Genomic DNA, 19,252 nt, shown 5'->3' on the forward strand with positions numbered 1-19,252 from the left:
GGTTTGTTGTTGTGGGGTCTAGTTTAGTCCCACATGGCCTAACATACTGACTATAGTGAGGGTTTGTTGTTGTGTTGTGGGGTCTAGTTTAGTCCCACATGGCCTAACATACTGACTATAGTGAGGGTTTGTTTTGTTGTGGGGTCTAGTTTTGTACCACATGGCCTGACGTACTGTCTATAGTGGGGGTTTGTTGTTGTGGGGCTTAGTTTAGATGAAGCCAATCTTTCCTCCACTTTCAGCCAGGAGAGATTGACATTCATATTATTAATATTAGCTCTCTGTGTACATCCAAGGGCCAGCCGTGCTGCCCTGTCCTGAGCCAATTGCAATTTTCCTAAGTCCTTTTTTGTGGCTCCTGACCTCAAGACTAAACAGCAGTCAAGGTGTGACAAAACTAGGGCCTGTAGGACCTGCCTTGCTGATCGTTTTGTTAAAACTACTTCAGGATCGGTGTCCCTTCCACGGGACGGTTGAGCTAACGTAGGCTAATGAGATTAGCATGAGGTTGTAAGTAACAAGAACATTTCTCAGGACAGAGACATATCTGATATTGGCAGAAATCTTAAATTATTGTTTATCTAACTGCACTGTCCAATTTACATTAGCTATTACAGTGAAATAGTTGTTTGAGAAGAGTGCACAGTTTTGAGCATGAAAAGATATGAATAAACATATTAGGCACATGGGGGCAGTCATGATACAACATTTTGAACAGAAATGCAATGGTTCATTGGATCAGACTAAAACGTTGCACCTACACTGCTGCCATCTAGTGGCCACGATCTACATTGCACCTGTGTTGGAATAAGACATTATGGCCTTTCTGTTGCATTTCAAAGGTAATGGTACAGAAAAATACAAAAAAACTGTTGTTTTTTTCTTTGTATTTTCTTCTACCAGATCTAATGTGTTATATTCTGCTACATTCATTTCACATTTCCACAAACTTCAAAGTGTTTCCTTTCAAATGGTACCAAGAATATGCATATCCTTGCTTCAGGGCCTGAGATACAGGCAGTTAGATTTGGGGATGTCATTTTAGGTCCTGAGATACAGGCAGTTAGATTTGGGGATGTCATTTTAGGCCCTGAGCTACAGGCAGTTAGATTTGGGGATGTCATTTTAGGTCCTGAGCTGCAGGCAGTTAGATTTGGGGATGTCATTTTAGGTCCTGAGCTACAGGCAGTTAGATTTGGGGATGTCATTTTAGGTCCTGAGCTACAGGCAGTTAGATTTGGGGATGTCATTTTAGGTCCTGAGCTACAGGCAGTTAGATTTGGGGATGTCATTTTAGGTCCTGAGCTACAGGCAGTTAGATTTGGGGATGTCATTTTAGGTCCTGAGCTACAGGCAGTTAGATTTGGGGATGTCATTTTAGGTCCTGAGCTACAGGCAGTTAGATTTGGGGATGTCATTTTAGGAGAAAATGGACAAAAAGAGGTCCTGAGCTACAGGCAGTTAGATTTTGAAAATGGACAAAAAGGGTCCGATCCTTCTTTTTTTTGCATTGTTTAAACTGTCATTGTAGGTCCTAGCTATTTCAGGCAGTTAGATTTCACTGTAAGGTAAACATTTCACTTAAGGTCTACGTCTACATTTCACTTAAGATCTAGTCTACATTTCACTGTAAGGGATCTACATTTCACTGTAAGGTCTAGTCTACATTTCACTTTAAGGTCTACGTCTACATTTCACTGTAGGTCTAGGTCTACATTTCACTACATTTCTGTAAGGTCTACATCTACATTTTAAGGTCTACGTCTACATTTCACTTTAAGGTCTCTACGTCTACATTTCACTGTAAGGTCTACATCTACATTTCACTTTAAGATCTATGTCTACATTTCACTGTAAGGTCTACATCTACATTTCACTTTAAGGTCTACATCTGTTGTATGCGGCACATGTGACTAATACAATTTGATTTGAGCATGTTTGGGATGCTCTGTATCGACGTGTACGACAGCGTGTTTTGAGGTCCCGAGCCAATATTCAGCAACTTCACACAGCCATTTGAAGAGGAGTGAGACAATGTTCCACAGGCCACAATCAACAGCCTGGTCAACTCTATATGAAGGAGTTGTGTCACACTGCATCAGGCAAATGGTTTGTCACACCAGATCCTGACTGGTTTTCTGATCCACTCCTCTACGTTTTTTGTGAAGGTTTCTGTGACCAACAGATGCATATCTGTATTCCCAGTCATGTGACTTCCATAAATTAGAACCTAATGAAATTATTTCAACAGACTGATTTCCTTCTATGAACTGTAAATCGGTAAAAATCTTTGAAATTGTTGCATGTTGCGTTTATATTTTTGTTCAGTATACAGTATTCGTTGTAATATTCATTTGGTATTTTCTGATGGATTCAACTGAAATTGCAACCCTCTTTCTATGGCTTGTGTAAAAAATAGTGATGAAGATGATGTCGTAATACTTCTGACCAGACTTCTATAAAGCCATCCACCGCACTCTGATGATGTCATAAAAACACTGATGATGCTTCTATAAAGCCATGCACCAGATGTCATATGACAAAGCCATCCACCGCACTCTGATGATGTCATACTCTGATGATGTCATACTTCTGATACACTGCTTCTGACCAGACTTCTATAAAGCCATCCACCGCACTCTGATGATGTCATAATACACTGCTTCTGACAGACTGCCATTCTGATGATGTCATAAAACACTGCTTCCAGACTTCTATAAAGCCATCCACCCACTCTGATGATGTCATAATACACTGTTTCTGACCAGACTTCTATAAAGCCATCCACCGCACTCTGATGATGTCATAAAAACACTGCTTCTGACCAGACTTCTATAAAGCCATCCACCGCACTCTGATGATGTCATAAAAACACTGCTTCTGACCAGACTTCTATAAAGCCATCCACCGCACTCTGATGATGTCATAATACACTGCTTCTGACCAGACTTCTATAAAGCCATCCACCGCACTCTGATGATGTCATAATACACTGCTTCTGACCAGACTTCTATAAAGCCATCCACCGCACTCTGATGATGTCATAATACACTGCTTCTGACCAGACTTCTATAAAGCCATCCACCGCACTCTGATGATGTCATAAAAACACTGCTTCTGACCAGACTTCTATAAAGCCATCCACCGCACTCTGATGATGTCATAAAAACACTGCTTCTGACCAGACTTCTATAAAGCCATCCACCGCACTCTGATGATGTCATAAAAACACTGCTTCTGACCAGACTTCTATAAAGCCATCCACCGCACTCTGATGATGTCATAATACACTGCTTCTGACCAGACTTCTATAAAGCCATCCACTGCACTCTGATGAAAAAAAAGGTGCTATGAATGCCTTATCTTAATTTTATCATCCTGTTGTTGCAGGACATTTTCTAGTGAATTCAAGTTTTTTTTTTAAATAACCTAAAAGGCTTCTGAAGTTTGTACTTTCCACTTTAAAATGTCAGACTTGATTTGCCCTGATGGAAAATGTATGAACCAACTACAAAACAAAATGTCCATTCATTATAATCCACATAATAATTAAACATTTCCTGTTGCTGCAGGATTATTTTCCTGCTGTGAGAAACGGGGTCAAATTAAGATCTTACATCTGTATCTAGAACCTCAAAGGGTTCTTCGGCTATCCTCATAAGAGGTCCTCTTAAGAGAACCTTTTGGAGAACCTTTTTAGGTTCGAGGTAGAACCCTTTTGTGTTCCACGTAGAACCCGTAACACAGAGGGTTCTATTTGGAATCCAAAAGGGTTCTACCTGGAACCAAAAAGGATTCTACCTGGAACCTAAAAGGGTTTCGAACTGGAACCAAAAAGGATTCTACCTGGAACCTAAAAGGGTTCTACCTGGAACCTAAAAGGGTTCTAACTGGAACCAAAAAGGATTCTACCTGGAACCTAAAAGGGTTCTGCCTGGAACCTAAAAGGGTTATTGGTATAGCTGAAGAACTGTTTTGGAGCCTGTTTTTCTAAGACTGTGTATATGGGATAGGGTGTCATTTGGGATGCAGCCTTGGTCTTCTGATATGGTTATTTAAACTCTAGGACTATGAACACCGTCCTAATATTGAGTTGCACCTGCTTTTGCCCTCAGAACAGCCTCAGTTTGTCTGGGCTCATGGACCCAACAAGGTGTCGAAAGCGTTCCACAGAGATGCTGGCCCATGTTGACTCCAATGCTTCCCACAGTTGTGTCAAGTTGTCTGGATGTCCTTTGGATGGTGGACCGTTCTTGATTCACTCAGGGAACTGTTGAGCGTGGGAAAAACACAGCAGCGTTGTAGTTCTTAACACACTGAAACCTGTGTGCCACTACCAGACCCTGTTTAAAGACACCTAAATCTTCTGTCTTGCCCCTTCACCCTCTGAATGGCACACAGACACAATCCATGTCTCAAGGCTTGAGAAATATCCTTTAAACCGTCTCCTCCCCTTCATCTACAGGTGACATCAATAAGGGATCATAACTTTCACCTGGATTCACCTGGTCAGTCTATGTCATGGAAGGAGCAGGTGTTCCTAATGTTTTGTCCAGTCAGTGTAAGTTCTGGAGACTAGGCCAGAGATGATTCCCCTGGTCAGTCTATGTCATGGAAGGAGCAGATGTACCTAATGTTTTGTCCAGTCAGTGTAAGTTCTGGAGACTAGGCCAGAGATGATTCCCCTGGTCAGTCTATGTCATGGAAGGAGCAGGTGTTCCTAATGTTTTGTCCAGTCAGTGTAAGTTCTGGAGACTAGCCCAGAGATGATTCCCCTGCTCAGTCTATGTCATGGAAGGAGCAGGTGTTCCTAATGTTTTGTCCAGTCAGTGTAAGTTCTGGAGACTAGGCCAGAGATGATTCCCCTGGTCAGTCTATGTCATGGAAGGAGCAGATGTTCCTAAAGTTTTGTCCAGAGCTGATCTAAGGAGGTGACAGCATCTGGAAATGACATTGAGCTCTGTGATGTGATGTCAATAGGAGTCAAGGCCCACACTGGGTGGAATTTGAGAGGAGAGAGAGGGGCTATGTGTCCAGCCAGACTATTCCTGTGTTCTGTCACACACACACACACACACACACACACACACACACACACACACACACACACACACACACACACACACACACACACACACACACACACACACAGCACACACACACACACACACACACACACACACACACACACACACACACACACACACACACACACACACACACACACACACACACACACACACACACACACAGACTCACACACTCTGAGTGACAGGAGAGAGGGGGACTGTGTGTCCAGCCAAACTATTCCTGTGTTCTGTCACACACACACACACACACTGGGTAGTGTTCTGATTTGAAATATGTGTCCTCAGACAGTTCGCTTAACTCGCCCTCAGTAAGAGGTGTGTGTGTGTGTGTGTGTGTGTGTGTGTGTGTGTCCTGTCCTGTCTAAGTAAGACTAGCCATGAACCAGGACAGTGGTGATGCTGGTGGGTTTGGCCAGGAGGATAACAGCTAGAAATCTAATAGCAACAGATCAGATCCCATGAGACAGAGACGAGATGCTGCTCTGCAACACCATCAGATCAGATCCCATGAGACAGAGATGAGATGCTGCTCTGCATCACCATCAGATCAGATCCCATGAGACAGAGATGAGATGCTGCTCTGCATCACCATCAGATCAGATCCCATGAGACAGAGATGAGATTCTGCTCTGCATCACCATCAGATCAGATCCCATGAGACAGAGATGAGATTCTGCTCTGCATCACCATCAGATCAGATCCCATGAGACAGAGATGAGTCTGTCTGGAGTGTTTTATGTCATAACATCTCCAACCTGCCTGTATCCATGGATGAGTGATAACCCTCCATCCCTCTCTGTCATCACCATCAGATCAGATCCCATGAGACCCCCTGAGATGCTCTCTGCAGCCCCTCAGATCCCCCTCTGACCTCCCCCCCCCCCTCCCTCTCTCCCCTCCCTCTCTCCTCCCCCCCCACAGCAACAGGAACAGGATCCCACTAACCTGTACGTTTCCAACCTGCCTGTGTCCATGGATGAGCAGGAGCTGGAGAACATGCTGAAACATCTCGGTCACGCCTCATCTCAACACGGGTACTACGGGACGCCAACGGGGTCAGCAGAGGAGTCGTCTTCGCCAGGTACACACACACACACACACACACACACATATCCCCTCTACGCTGAAACATACACACACACACATACTACACACACACACACACACATATGTACGCTGAAACATACACACACACACACACATATGTACGCTGAAACATACACACACACACACACACACACATACTCACATACACACACATATGTACGCTGAAACATACACACACACACACACACACACACACATACAGGAAACACACACACACACACACACACACACACACACGTGTACGCTGAAACATACACACACACACATACACACACTCACACACACACACACACACATACTACACACACACACACACACACACACATACACATACTCAAACATACACACACACACATACATATATACTACACTGAAACACACACACACACACATATACACATATATACACTGAAACACACACACACACATATATACACTGAAACATACACACACACACATATATACGATGAAACATACACACACACACACACACACACACACACACACACACACACACACATATACAGTATATATACACTGAAACATACACACACACACATATATACACTGAAACATACACACACACACATATATACGATGAAACATACACACACACACACACACACACACACACACACACACACACACACACACACACACACACACACACACATATATACACTGAAACATACACACACACACATGTATACGCTGAAACATACACACACACACACACATACACATATACAGTATATATACACTGAAACATACACACACACACACACACACATACACATACTCACACACACACACACACACATATACAGTATATATACACTGAAACATACACACACACACATATATACGATGAAACATACACACACACACACACACACACACACACTGGGTAGTGTTCTGATTTGAAACATGCACGCTGAACTTGAATTTCCATAAATCCCATTGGCATCAATTTAAAATGTGTTGTCAAATTATAATGTGTGCGTTCTCTTCTGGACTCTGTATGAGGCCCCCGGAGTGAATTTAGAGTCTCTTCTCCTTGTTCCTGGGACCTTGAGTGTCCCCCTGAGTCCCCCTGAGTGTCCCCCTGAGTGTCCCCCTGAGTCCCCCTGAGTGTCCCCTAATGGAGAGTCCTTCTCAGTTACCTCTGTACAGTACAGGCAGGGGTGGAAAAAGTCCTCAATTGTCCTACTTGAGTAAAAGTATAGATACCTTAACAGAAAATGACTGAAGTAAAAGTGACCCAGTAAAATACTACTTGAGTAAAAGTCTAAAAATTATTTAGTTTTAAATATACTTAAGTATCAAAAGTAAATGTAATTGCTACAATATTCTTAAGTATAAAATGTAAAAGTAACTGGTATAAATCATGTACAATGTACTTTTCCTGGTCTGGCCTCTGTATTCAGAGTCAGTGGCTGGACAGAATGACTTCTCTAGGATCTCCCTCTGACTCCCTGACAGAATGACTAGAGACAGATTTCTCTAGGATCACCCTCTGACTCCCTGACAGAATGACTTCTCTAGGATCACCCTCTGACTCCCTGACAGAATGACTTCTCTAGGATCACCCTCTGACTCCCTGACAGAATGACTTCTCTAGGATCACCCTCTGACTCCCTGACAGAATGACTTCTCTAGGATCACCCTCTGACTCCCTGACAGAATGACTTCTCTAGGATCACCCTCTGACTCCCTGACAGAATGACTTCTCTAGGATCACCCTCTGACTCTCTGACAGAATGACTTCTCTAGGATCACCCTCTGACTCCCTGACAGAGTGACTAGTGAAAGACCTCTCTAGGATCACCCTCTGACTCCCTGACAGAGTGACTTGTGAAAGACCTCTCTAGGATCACCCTCTGACTCCCTGACAGAGTGACTAGTGAAAGACCTCTCTAGGATCACCCTCTGACTCCCTGACAGAGTGACTTGTGAAAGACCTCTCTAGGATCACCCTCTGACTCCCTGACAGAATGACTAGAGAAAGATTTCTCTGGGATCACCCTCTGACTCCCTGACAGAATGACTTCTCTAGGATCACCCTCTGACTCCCTGTGCCAAGATCAGCTGATTATTAGCCCTTCAGACATGATTGGGTGAACAGAGATGAACGAGGCCTCATAGAGGAGCTGCGTTGTAGAGCAGAGACTAGAGCAGAGAGTAGAGCAGAGAGTAGAGCAGAGCAGAGAGCAGAGCAGAGAGTAGAGCAGAGAGCAGATCAGAGAGCAGAGATCAGAGAGCAGAGAGTAGAGAGTAGAGAGCAGAGATCAGAGAGTAGAGCAGAGAGCAGATCAGAGAGCAGAGAGTAGAGCAGATCAGAGAGCAGAGAGTAGAGAGCAGAGAGTAGAGCAGAGAGTAGAGCAGAGACTAGAGCAGAGAGTAGAGCAGAGAGCAGAGAGCAGAGCAGAGAGTAGAGAGTAGAGCAGAGAGCAGATCAGAGCAGAGCAGAGAGCAGAGAGTAGAGAGCAGAGAGTAGAGCAGAGAGTAGAGCAGAGAGCAGAGCAGAGAGCAGAGAGTAGAGAGTAGAGCAGATCAGAGAGCAGAGAGTAGAGAGCAGAGAGTAGAGAGCAGAGAGTAGAGCAGAGACTAGAGCAGAGAGTAGAGCAGAGAGTAGAGCAGAGAGCAGAGAGCAGAGAGTAGAGAGTAGAGCAGATCAGAGAGCAGAGAGTAGAGCAGAGAGCAGAGAGTAGAGCAGAGAGCAGATAGTAGAGAGTAGAGCAGAGAGCAGATCAGAGAGTAGAGCAGAGAGCAGAGAGTAGAGAGTAGAGCAGAGAGTAGAGCAGAGACTAGAGCAGAGAGTAGAGCAGAGAGTAGAGCAGAGAGCAGATCAGAGAGCAGAGAGTAGAGAGTAGAGCAGAGAGTAGAGCAGAGACTAGAGCAGAGAGTAGAGCAGAGAGTAGAGCAGAGAGCAGAGAGCAGAGCAGAGAGCAGAGAGTAGAGAGTAGAGCAGATCAGAGAGCAGAGAGTAGAGCAGAGAGCAGAGAGTAGAGCAGAGAGCAGATAGTAGAGAGTAGAGCAGAGAGCAGATCAGAGAGTAGAGCAGAGAGTAGAGAGTAGAGCAGAGAGTAGAGCAGAGACTAGAGCAGAGAGTAGAGCAGAGAGTAGAGCAGAGAGCAGATCAGAGAGCAGAGAGTAGAGAGTAGAGAGTAGAGCAGAGAGTAGAGCAGAGACTAGAGCAGAGAGTAGAGCAGAGAGTAGAGAGCAGAGAGTAGAGCAGAGAGTAGAGCAGAGACTAGAGCAGAGAGTAGAGCAGAGAGTAGAGCAGAGAGCAGAGCAGAGCAGAGAGTAGAGAGTAGAGAGTAGAGCAGAGAGCAGAGCAGAGACTAGAGCAGAGAGTAGAGCAGAGAGTAGAGAGCAGAGAGTAGAGCAGAGAGTAGAGCAGAGAGCAGAGCAGAGAGTAGAGCAGAGAGTAGAGCAGAGAGCAGAGAGTAGAGCAGAGAGTAGAGAGTAGAGAGTAGAGCAGAGAGCAGATCAGAGAGTAGAGCAGAGCAGAGAGCAGAGCAGAGAGCAGAGAGCAGAGCAGAGAGTAGAGCAGAGAGCAGAGCAGAGAGCAGAGAGTAGAGTAGAGCAGATCAGAGAGCAGAGAGTAGAGAGAGAGCAGAGTAGAGCAGAGAGTAGAGCAGAGACTAGAGCAGAGAGTAGAGCAGAGAGCAGAGCAGAGAGCAGAGAGCAGAGAGTAGAGCAGAGACTAGAGCAGATCAGAGAGCAGAGAGTAGAGCAGAGAGCAGATAGAGCAGAGAGCAGATAGTAGAGAGTAGAGCAGAGAGTAGAGCAGAGACTAGAGCAGAGAGTAGAGCAGAGAGAGCAGAGAGCAGAGAGCAGAGATTAGAGCAGAGAGCAGAGAGAGTAGAGCAGAGAGAGAGCAGAGAGTAGAGCAGAGAGAGAGCAGAGACTAGAGCAGAGAGCAGAGAGTAGAGAGTAGAGCAGAGAGCAGATCAGAGAGCAGAGAGCAGAGAGTAGAGAGTAGAGCAGAGAGTAGAGCAGAGACTAGAGCAGAGAGTAGAGCAGAGAGTAGAGCAGAGAGCAGATCAGAGAGCAGAGATCAGAGAGCAGAGAGTAGAGAGTAGAGAGCAGAGATCAGAGAGTAGAGCAGAGAGCAGATCAGAGAGCAGAGAGCAGAGAGTAGAGCAGAGAGCAGATCAGAGAGCAGAGCAGAGCAGAGCAGAGCAGAGAGCAGAGCAGAGAGCAGAGAGCAGAGAGTAGAGCAGAGCAGATCAGAGAGTAGAGCAGAGCAGAGCAGAGCAGAGCAGAGCAGAGAGCAGAGAGCAGAGCAGAGAGCAGAGAGTAGAGCAGAGAGCAGAGAGTAGAGCAGAGAGCAGATAGCAGAGAGTAGAGCAGAGAGCAGATCAGAGAGTAGAGCAGAGAGCAGAGAGTAGAGCAGATCAGAGAGCAGAGAGTAGAGAGTAGAGCAGAGAGCAGAGCAGAGAGTAGAGAAGAGAGCAGAGCAGAGAGTAGAGCAGAGAGCAGATCTGAGAGCAGAGCAGAGAGCAGATAGTAGAGAGTAGAGCAGAGAGCATAGAGTAGAGCAGAGAGTAGAGCAGAGAGCAGAGAGTAGAGAGTAGCAACCTGTTGCCTGTGGCAAATCTTGCTGCTGTGATGGTACACTGTGGTATTTCACCAAGTAGATATGGGAGTTTAACAAAATTGGATTTGTTTTCGAATTCTTTGTGGATCTGTGTAATCTGAGGGAAATATGTCTCTCTAATATGGTCCTACATTGGGCAGGAGGTTAGGAAGTGCAGCTCAGTTTTCACCTCATTTTGTGGGCAGTGAGCACATAGCTTGTCTTCTCTTGAGAGCCATGTCTGCCTACGGCGGCCTTTCTCAATAGCAAGGTTATGCTCACTGAGTCTGTACATAGTCAAAGCTTTCCTTAATTTTGGGTCAGTCACAGTGGTCAGGTATTCTGCCGCTGTGTACTCTCTGTGTAGGGCCAAATAACATTCTAGTTTGCTCTGTTTTTTTGTTGATTCTTTCCAACGTGTCAAGTAATTATCTTTTTGTTTTCGCATCATGATCTCTCTCTGTCCCTCTCTCTGCCACCCCCCACTCCCCAATCTCTCTGTCCCTGTCTCTCTATGTCCCTCTCTCTGCCCCGCCCCCTCTCTCCCCCCCTCCCCCCTCCCCCTCTCTGCTCCCCCCCTCTCTGCCCCCCTGCCCCCCCCTCTCTGCCCCCCCCTCTCTGCCCCTCTATCTGCCCCCCCCCTCTCTCTGCCCCCCCTCCCACCCCCCTCTTTGCCCCCCCCCTCTCTGCCCCCCCCTCTCTGCCCCCCCTCTCCCCCCTCTCTCTGCCCCCCCTCTCTGCCCCCCTCTCTGCCCCCCCCCCACCTCTCTGCCCCCCCTCTCTCTGCCCCCCCTCTCTCCCCCCTCTCAGGATGGAGTCAACAGAGAAGTGCGATGTGGTGATTCAACATTTCAACGGAAAGTTTCTGAAGACTCCACCAGGCGTACCAGGTATGAGGAACAGCTACTCCTTTCTGGGGGTGTTGAGTTCAAAATGCGTCGATTTGTATCTTAAAGGCCACGTGTAGTTCAAAAAATGTCCTTTTTCCTGTGTTGTGTATATATATTTTCACACTATGAGGTTGGAATGATAATGTGAAATAGTGAAAACGATGATAATGACCTTTTAAGAGCTGTTTGAAAAAACTATCTGAAATTTCAGCTTGTTTTGTTGGGATGGAGATTTGGCCTGCCTGGTGACATCACCAGGCGATACATTATTGAATCGACCAATAAGAAAGAGTTCTAAACCTCTCTGCCAATAACAGCTAGTTTTCAGCCCCCGCCCCAGACAGTCCTAGCAGAATTCTTGTTTGAGAAATTGCTCTTTGCTATGAAGCTATTTCTGTTTCTTTTTGACCATTTTAGTTCAAAACAATCACAGTAAAGTACTTAATTGTTACCCAGAAAATGATATTGAGATTAAAACAGGTGCGTTGGACCTTTAATATCAGCCCTGGAGAAACCTGTTCGGTGTGTCCTGAAAGTACCTCGGGATGATTTTACAAGTGTGTCAATAAATCCCAAAGTAACTGAGTCTCTGACATCCCCTAAAGCCAACAAGCTATCCCCTTCCCTATAAACACAGCCGTAAACGCCCCCAGGCGGAACCCTGGTTTACACACAGGCACATAGCTGTCCTAACCTGTCAGCCTGGGGTCCTCATGCCTCCGTGATGGTTCCTGTCTGGCTCAAGCTGAGTTCAGTTTCCTACTGCGCTGTGTCTGATGGCACTCCTCTCTCCATGGGCTGTCCTTCTGGCTCAGAGCCTCCAGGTTTGATTCTGAGCCACAGGAGGAGGGAGAGGATAGAGAGAGAGATGAGGGGATAGAGAGGAAGATAGAGATGGGGGGATAGAGGGGAAGATAGAGAGAGATGAGGGGATAGAGGGGAAGATAGAGAGAGATGAGGGGATAGAGAGGAAGGGAGGGGAGGGAGGGAGGGAGGGAGGGAGGGAGGGAGGGAGGGAGGGAGGGAGGGAGGGAGATTGTCGAGCGGTCTCTGATCTAGAGATATGATTTGTGAGGTGTATCTGTGTGGCAGACAGGAAGACAGGTGCATGATGGATCACTCCATCTATCTTTGTCTGATACTCCCGGGACACCGCCAGCAGCCTCCTTCGGTACCGTACGTGTGTGTGTGTGTACGTACGTGCACCTCAGTTCCAGTGAAGTGATAGTGTGTGTAGCCTATGGATTGTAAGGTGTAACTGATCGTCGCCGTTTGGACTCGGCCAGCAGGCTGTCCTCATAGAGACTCGTAACCAGACTTAATGAGACGGGGATGTAGGAAACCTGTACGATTAGCCACAGTCAGTGGAGTAACATGTGACTATACTGAACAGAGATGTACTACAGTACAGTAGGGTCTGCATCCCAAATGGCACACTATTCCCTATGGGCTCTGGTAGAAGATACAGTAGGGTCTGGATCCCCTATTCCCTAGGGGCTCTGGTAGAAGATACAGTAGGGTCTGGATCCCCTATTCCCTAGGGGCTCTGGTAGAAGATACAGTAGGGTCTGGATCCCCTATTCCCTAGGGGCTCTGGTAGAAGATACAGTAGGGTCTGGATCCCCTATTCCCTAGGGGCTCTGGTAGAAGATACAGTAGGGTCTGGATCCCCTATTCCCTAGGGGCTCTGGTAGAAAATACAGTAGGGTCTGGATCCCATATTCCCTAGGGGCTCTGGTAGAAGATACAGTAGGGTCTGGATCCCCTATTCCCTAGGGGCTCTGGTAGAAGATACAGTAGGGTCTGGATCCCCTATTCCCTATGGCTCTGGTAGAAGATACAGTAGGGTCTGGATCCCCTATTCCCTAGGGGCTCTGGTAGAAGATACAGTAGGGTCTGGATCCCCTATTCCCTATGGCTCTGGTAGAAAGATACAGTAGGGTCTGGATCCCCTATTCCCTATGGCTCTGGTAGAAGATACAGTAGGGTCTGGATCCCCTATTCCCTATGGCTCTGGTAGAAGATACAGTAGGGTCTGGATCCCCTATTCCCTATGGCTCTGGTAGAAGATACAGTAGGGTATGGATCCCCTATTCCCTAGGCTCTGGTAGAAGATCAGTAGGGTCCGGATCTATTCCCCCTATTCCCTATGGCTCTGGTAGAAGATACAGTAGGGTCTGGATCCCCTATTCCCTATGGCTCTGGTAGAAGATACAGTAGGGTCTGGATCCCCTATTCCCTATGGCTCTGGTAGAAGATACAGTAGGGTCTGGATCCCCTATTCCCTAGGGGCTCTGGTAGAAGATACAGTAGGGTCTGGATCCCCTATTCCCTAGGGGCTCTGGTAGAAGATACAGTAGGGTCTGGATCCCCTATTCCCTAGGGGCTCTGGTAGAAGATACAGTAGGGTCTGGATCCCCTATTCCCTAGGGGCTCTGGTAGAAGATACAGTAGGGTCTGGATCCCCTATTCCCTAGGGGCTCTGGTAGAAGATACAGTAGGGTCTGGATCCCCTATTCCCTATGGCTCTGGTAGAAGATACAGTAGGGTCTGGATCCCCTATTCCCTATGGCTCTGGTAGAAGATACAGTAGGGTCTGGATCCCCTATTCCCTATGGCTCTGGTAGAAGATATGGCTCTGGTAGAAGATACAGTAGGGTCTGGATCCCCTATTCCCTATGGCTCTGGTAGAAGATACAGTAGGGTATGGATCCCCTATTCCCTATGGCTCTGGTAGAAGATACAGTAGGGTCTGGATCCCCTATTCCCTATGGGCTCTGGTAGAAGATACAGTAGGGTCTGGATCCCCTATTCCCTAGGGGCTCTGGTAGAAGATACAGTAGGGTCTGGATCCCCTATTCCCTATGGCTCTGGTAGAAGATACAGTAGGGTCTGGATCCCCTATTCCCTAGGGGCTCTGGTAGAAGATACAGTAGGGTCTGGATCCCCTATTCCCTAGGGGCTCTGGTAGAAGATACAGTAGGGTCTGGATCCCCTATTCCCTATGGGCTCTGGTAGAAGATACAGTAGGGTCTGGATGGGCTCTGGTAGAAGATACAGTAGGGTCTGGATCCCCTATTCCCTAGGGGCTCTGGTAGAAGATACAGTAGGGTCTGGATCCCCTATTCCCTATGGCTCTGGTAGAAGATACAGTAGGGTCTGGATCCCCTATTCCCTATGGGCTCTGGTAGAAGATACAGTAGGGTCTGGATCCCCTATTCCCTAGGGGCTCTGGTAGAAGATACAGTAGGGTCTGGATCCCCTATTCCCTAGTGGCTCTGGTAGAAGATACAGTAGGGTCTGGATCCCCTATTCCCTAGGGGCTCTGGTAGAAGATACAGTAGGGTCTGGATCCCCTATTCCCTAGGGGCTCTGGTAGAAGATACAGTAGGGTCTGGATCCCCTATTCCCTAGGGGCTCTGGTAGAAGATACAGTAGGGTCTGGATCCCCTATTCCCTAGGGGCTCTGGTAGAAGATACAGTAGGGTCTGGATCCCCTATTCCCTAGGGGCTCTGGTAGAAGATACAGTAGGGTCTGGATCCCCTATTCCCTAGGGGCTCTGGTAGAAGATACAGTAGGGTCTGGATCCCCTATTCCCTAGGGGCTCTGGTAGAAGGGGCTCTGGTAGAAGATACAGTAGGGTCTGGATCCCCTATTCCCTAGGGGCTCTGGTAGAAGATACAGTAGGGTCTGGATCCCCTATTCCCTAGGGGCTCTGGTAGAAGATACAGTAGGGTCTGGATCCCCTATTCCCTAGGGGCTCTGGTAGAAGATACAGTAGGGTCTGGATCCCCTATTCCCTAGGGGCTCTGGTAGAAGATACAGTAGGGTCTGGATCCCCTATTCCCTAGGGGCTCTGGTAGAAGATACAGTAGGGTCTGGATCCCCTATTCCCTAGGGGCTCTGGTAGAAGATACAGTAGGGTCTGGATCCCCTATTCCCTAGGGGCTCTGGTAGAAGATACAGTAGGGTCTGGATCCCCTATTCCCTAGGGGCTCTGGTAGAAGATAAGTAGGGTCTGGATCCCCTATTCCCTAGGGGCTCTGGTAGAAGATACAGTAGGGTCTGGATCCCCTATTCCCTAGGGGCTCTGGTAGAAGATACAGTAGGGTCTGGATCCCCTATTCCCTAGGGGCTCTGGTAGAAGATACAGTAGGGTCTGGATCCCCTATTCCCTAGGGGCTCTGGTAGAAGATACAGTAGGGTCTGGATCCCCTATTCCCTAGGGGCTCTGGTAGAAGATACAGTAGGGTCTGGATCCCATATTCCCTAGGGGCTCTGGTAGAAGATACAGTAGGGTCTGGATCCCCTATTCCCTAGGGGCTCTGGTAGAAGATACAGTAGGGTCTGGATCCCATATTCCCTAGGGGCTCTGGTAGAAGATACAGTAGGGTCTGGATCCCCTATTCCCTAGGGGCTCTGGTAGAAGATACAGTAGGGTCTGGATCCCCTATTCCCTATGGCTCTGGTAAAAGATACAGTAGGGTCTGGATCCCCTATTCCCTATGGGCTCTGGTAGAAGATACAGTAGGGTCTGGATCCCCTATTCCCTATGGGCTCTGGTAGAAGATACAGTAGGGTCTGGATCCCCTATTCCCTATGGCTCTGGTAGAAGATACAGTAGGGTCTGGATCCCCTATTCCCTATGGCTCTGGTAGAAGATACAGTAGGGTCTGGATCCCCTATTCCCTATGGCTCTGGTAGAAGATACAGTAGGGTCTGGATCCCCTATTCCCTATGGCTCTGGTAGAAGATACAGTAGGGTCTGGATGGCTCTGGTAGAAGATACAGTAGGGTCTGGATCCCTATTCCCTATGGCTCTGGTAGAAGATACAGTAGGGTCTGGATCCCCTATTCCCTAGGGGCTCTGGTAGAAGATACAGTAGGGTCTGGATCCCCTATTCCCTAGGGGCTCTGGTAGAAGATACAGTAGGGTCTGGATCCCCTATTCCCTAGGGGCTCTGGTAGAAGATACAGTAGGGTCTGGATCCCTATTCCCTAGGGGCTCTGGTAGAAGATACAGTAGGGTCTGGATCCCCTATTCCCTAGGGGCTCTGGTAGAAGATACAGTAGGGTCTGGATCCCCTATTCCCTAGGGGCTCTGGTAGAAGATACAGTAGGGTCTGGATCCCTATTCCCTTTAGATAGATACAGTAGGGTCTGGTAATACAGTAGGGTCTGGATCCCCTATTCCCTAGGGGCTCTGGTAGAAGATACAGTAGGGTCTGGATCCCCTATTCCCTATGGCTCTGGTAGAAGATACAGTAGGGTCTGGATCCCCCCTATTCCCTATGGCTCTGGTAGAAGATACAGTAGGGTCTAATCAGTAGGGTCTTCCCCCTAGGGGCTCTGGTAGAAGATACAGTAGGGTCTGGATCCCCTATTCCCTAGGGGCTCTGGTAGAAGATACAGGATAATCTCCAGGGGTAAAGTGTGTTTAGATAGGTGTAATCAACCAATGTAAAGTGTGTTTAGATAGGTGTAATCAACCATTGTAAAGTGTGTTTAGATAGGTTGTAATCAACCATTGTAAAGTGTGTTTAGATAGGTGTAATCAACCAATGTAAAGTGTGTTTAGATAGGTGTAATCAACCATTGTAAAGTGTGTTTAGATAGATATAATCAACCAATGTAAAGTGTGTTTAGATAGGTGTAATCTAGAGCCAAGGGTGTTGATTTTTAATCACGAGGGTATCCTAATACTAACATACTTGTTGAATTATTCAACAGAAAGTGACGACAATAGTAATGAATGGGTCTGTATAGACAGAGCACGTGTTTGATGGTTGCAGCCTGGCTCCACCCCTTTATGTTAATTTATTCATATGTACACACCCACATGGTGTATTTACACAAATGAGGAACATTTCATATTCTTTATTTTTAACACAAAATATTTTTTACATGAATTCCTGATACAAATGTGAAGTGCATTTGACAAAGATTACCATTGACAATACTTATACTTAATATCTGAATTCTCACTGAAATCCCTGCGCTCGTCTGACAATACACTGAAATCCCTGCGCTCGTCCGTGCCAGTAAAATTTTACTGCTATAATTTAGTTAATATGTGATGGATTAAAAACATTCTCACCGTCTAGAGCACCTTCCTCCGTCATCCAACTGTTGAATTTATTAGAATTAAAAATAAAAGCGTTTTATAAAATAAATAAAACGCGGAACTTGAAAACATTTACAGTAAATCCATTCAGCCCCTTCACTCTCACTCCTCCCCTCTCTCTCTCTCTGTCTCTCTCTCTCTCTCTCTCTCTGTCTCTCTCTCTCTCTGTCTCCTCTCTCTCTCTCTCTCTGTCTCTCTCTCTCTCTCTCTCTCTGTCTCCTCTCTCTCTCTCTCTCTGTCTCCTCTCTCTCTCTCTCTGTCTCTCTCTCTCTCTCTCTCTCTCTCTCTCTCTCTCTCTCTCTCTCTCTCTCTCTCTCTCTCTCTCTCTCTCTCTCTCTCTCTCTCTCTCTCTCTCTCTCTCTCTCTGTCTCCTCTCTCTGTCTCTCTCTCTCTCTCTCTCTCTCTCTCTCTCTCTCTCTCTGTCTCTCTCTCTCTGTCTCTCTCTCTCTGTCTCTCTCTCTCTCTCTCTCTCTCTCTCTCTCTCTCTCTCTCTCTCTCTCTCTCTCTCTCTCTCTCTCTCTCTCTCTCTCTCTCTCTCTCTCTCTCTCTCTCTCTCTCTCTCTCTCTCTCTCTCTCTCTCTCTCTCTCTCTCTCTCTCTTCATAACAGTAGAGGCAAAGCCCTCTAAAGAGGTGGAGACCACAGTGGGACCACACGCTGACAGATTATTCCACTCATCCAATCTGTCTCTTAGTACACTAGTACACTAGTCTTAACCAGAGCCTACAGCAAAATATTCCCTATATAGTGCACTACTCTTGACCAGAGCCCTATTCCCTATATAGTGCACTACTCTTGACCAGAGCCCTATTCCCTATATAGTGCACTACTCTTGACCAGAGGTCTATGGGGAATATTTGGGACTCAATTGCTTGTCTTCAGCATTGCATGGTGGTCTTTTACCAAAGTGACTTGTTCCATTATTCTCCTCAGAGGTGATTTAGCTCTATTATGACAGAGGTGATTTAGCTCAATTATGACAGAGGTGATTTAGTTCTATTATGACAGAGGTGATTTAGCTCAATTATGACAGAGGTGATTTAGTTCAATTATGACAGAGGTGATTTAGTTCAATTATGACAAAGGTGATTTAGTTCTATTATGACAGAGATTATATAGTTCTAATATGACAGAGATGATTTAGTTCTATTATGACAGACGATTATATAGTTCTAATATGACAGAGATGATTTAGTTCTATTATGACAGAGATAATATAGCTCTATGATGACAGAGATAATATAGCTCTATTATGACAGAGATGAAATCCCAGATGGCTGTGTGTGGGTGCGAGCGTTCATTTGTGTGTGTGATATCTATAATACCCCAGGTCCAGCCCTGTCAACTCAGAGAGGGGACAAGGATTCAGTCTGTCACAGCCTCCAGTGGCGTGTGTGGATGTGTGGGGTGACCCGTCAAATTGGGATCCTCTCTACTCTCTAAGGCTGGTAAAAAT

At 46.6% G+C, this 19,252-nt stretch overlaps 1 long non-coding RNA gene across 1 annotated transcript in view; it reads left to right on the forward strand.

Moving 5' to 3' along the window:
• The window catches only part of LOC121843574, a 47,483-nt gene extending 35,790 nt beyond the window's left edge, over window positions 1-11,693 (forward strand). Inside the window, exons 2-3 of the long non-coding RNA XR_006081661.1 lie at window positions 6,012-6,171; window positions 11,593-11,693. This is a non-coding gene — a long non-coding RNA (uncharacterized LOC121843574). The remainder of the gene's footprint in view (window positions 1-6,011; window positions 6,172-11,592) is intronic.
• The last annotated feature ends 7,559 nt before the right edge of the window (window positions 11,694-19,252 follow it).

Source organism: Oncorhynchus tshawytscha, unplaced genomic scaffold, assembly GCF_018296145.1.
Source record: "Oncorhynchus tshawytscha isolate Ot180627B unplaced genomic scaffold, Otsh_v2.0 Un_contig_13782_pilon_pilon, whole genome shotgun sequence".
NCBI classification, from domain to species: domain Eukaryota; kingdom Metazoa; phylum Chordata; class Actinopteri; order Salmoniformes; family Salmonidae; genus Oncorhynchus; species Oncorhynchus tshawytscha.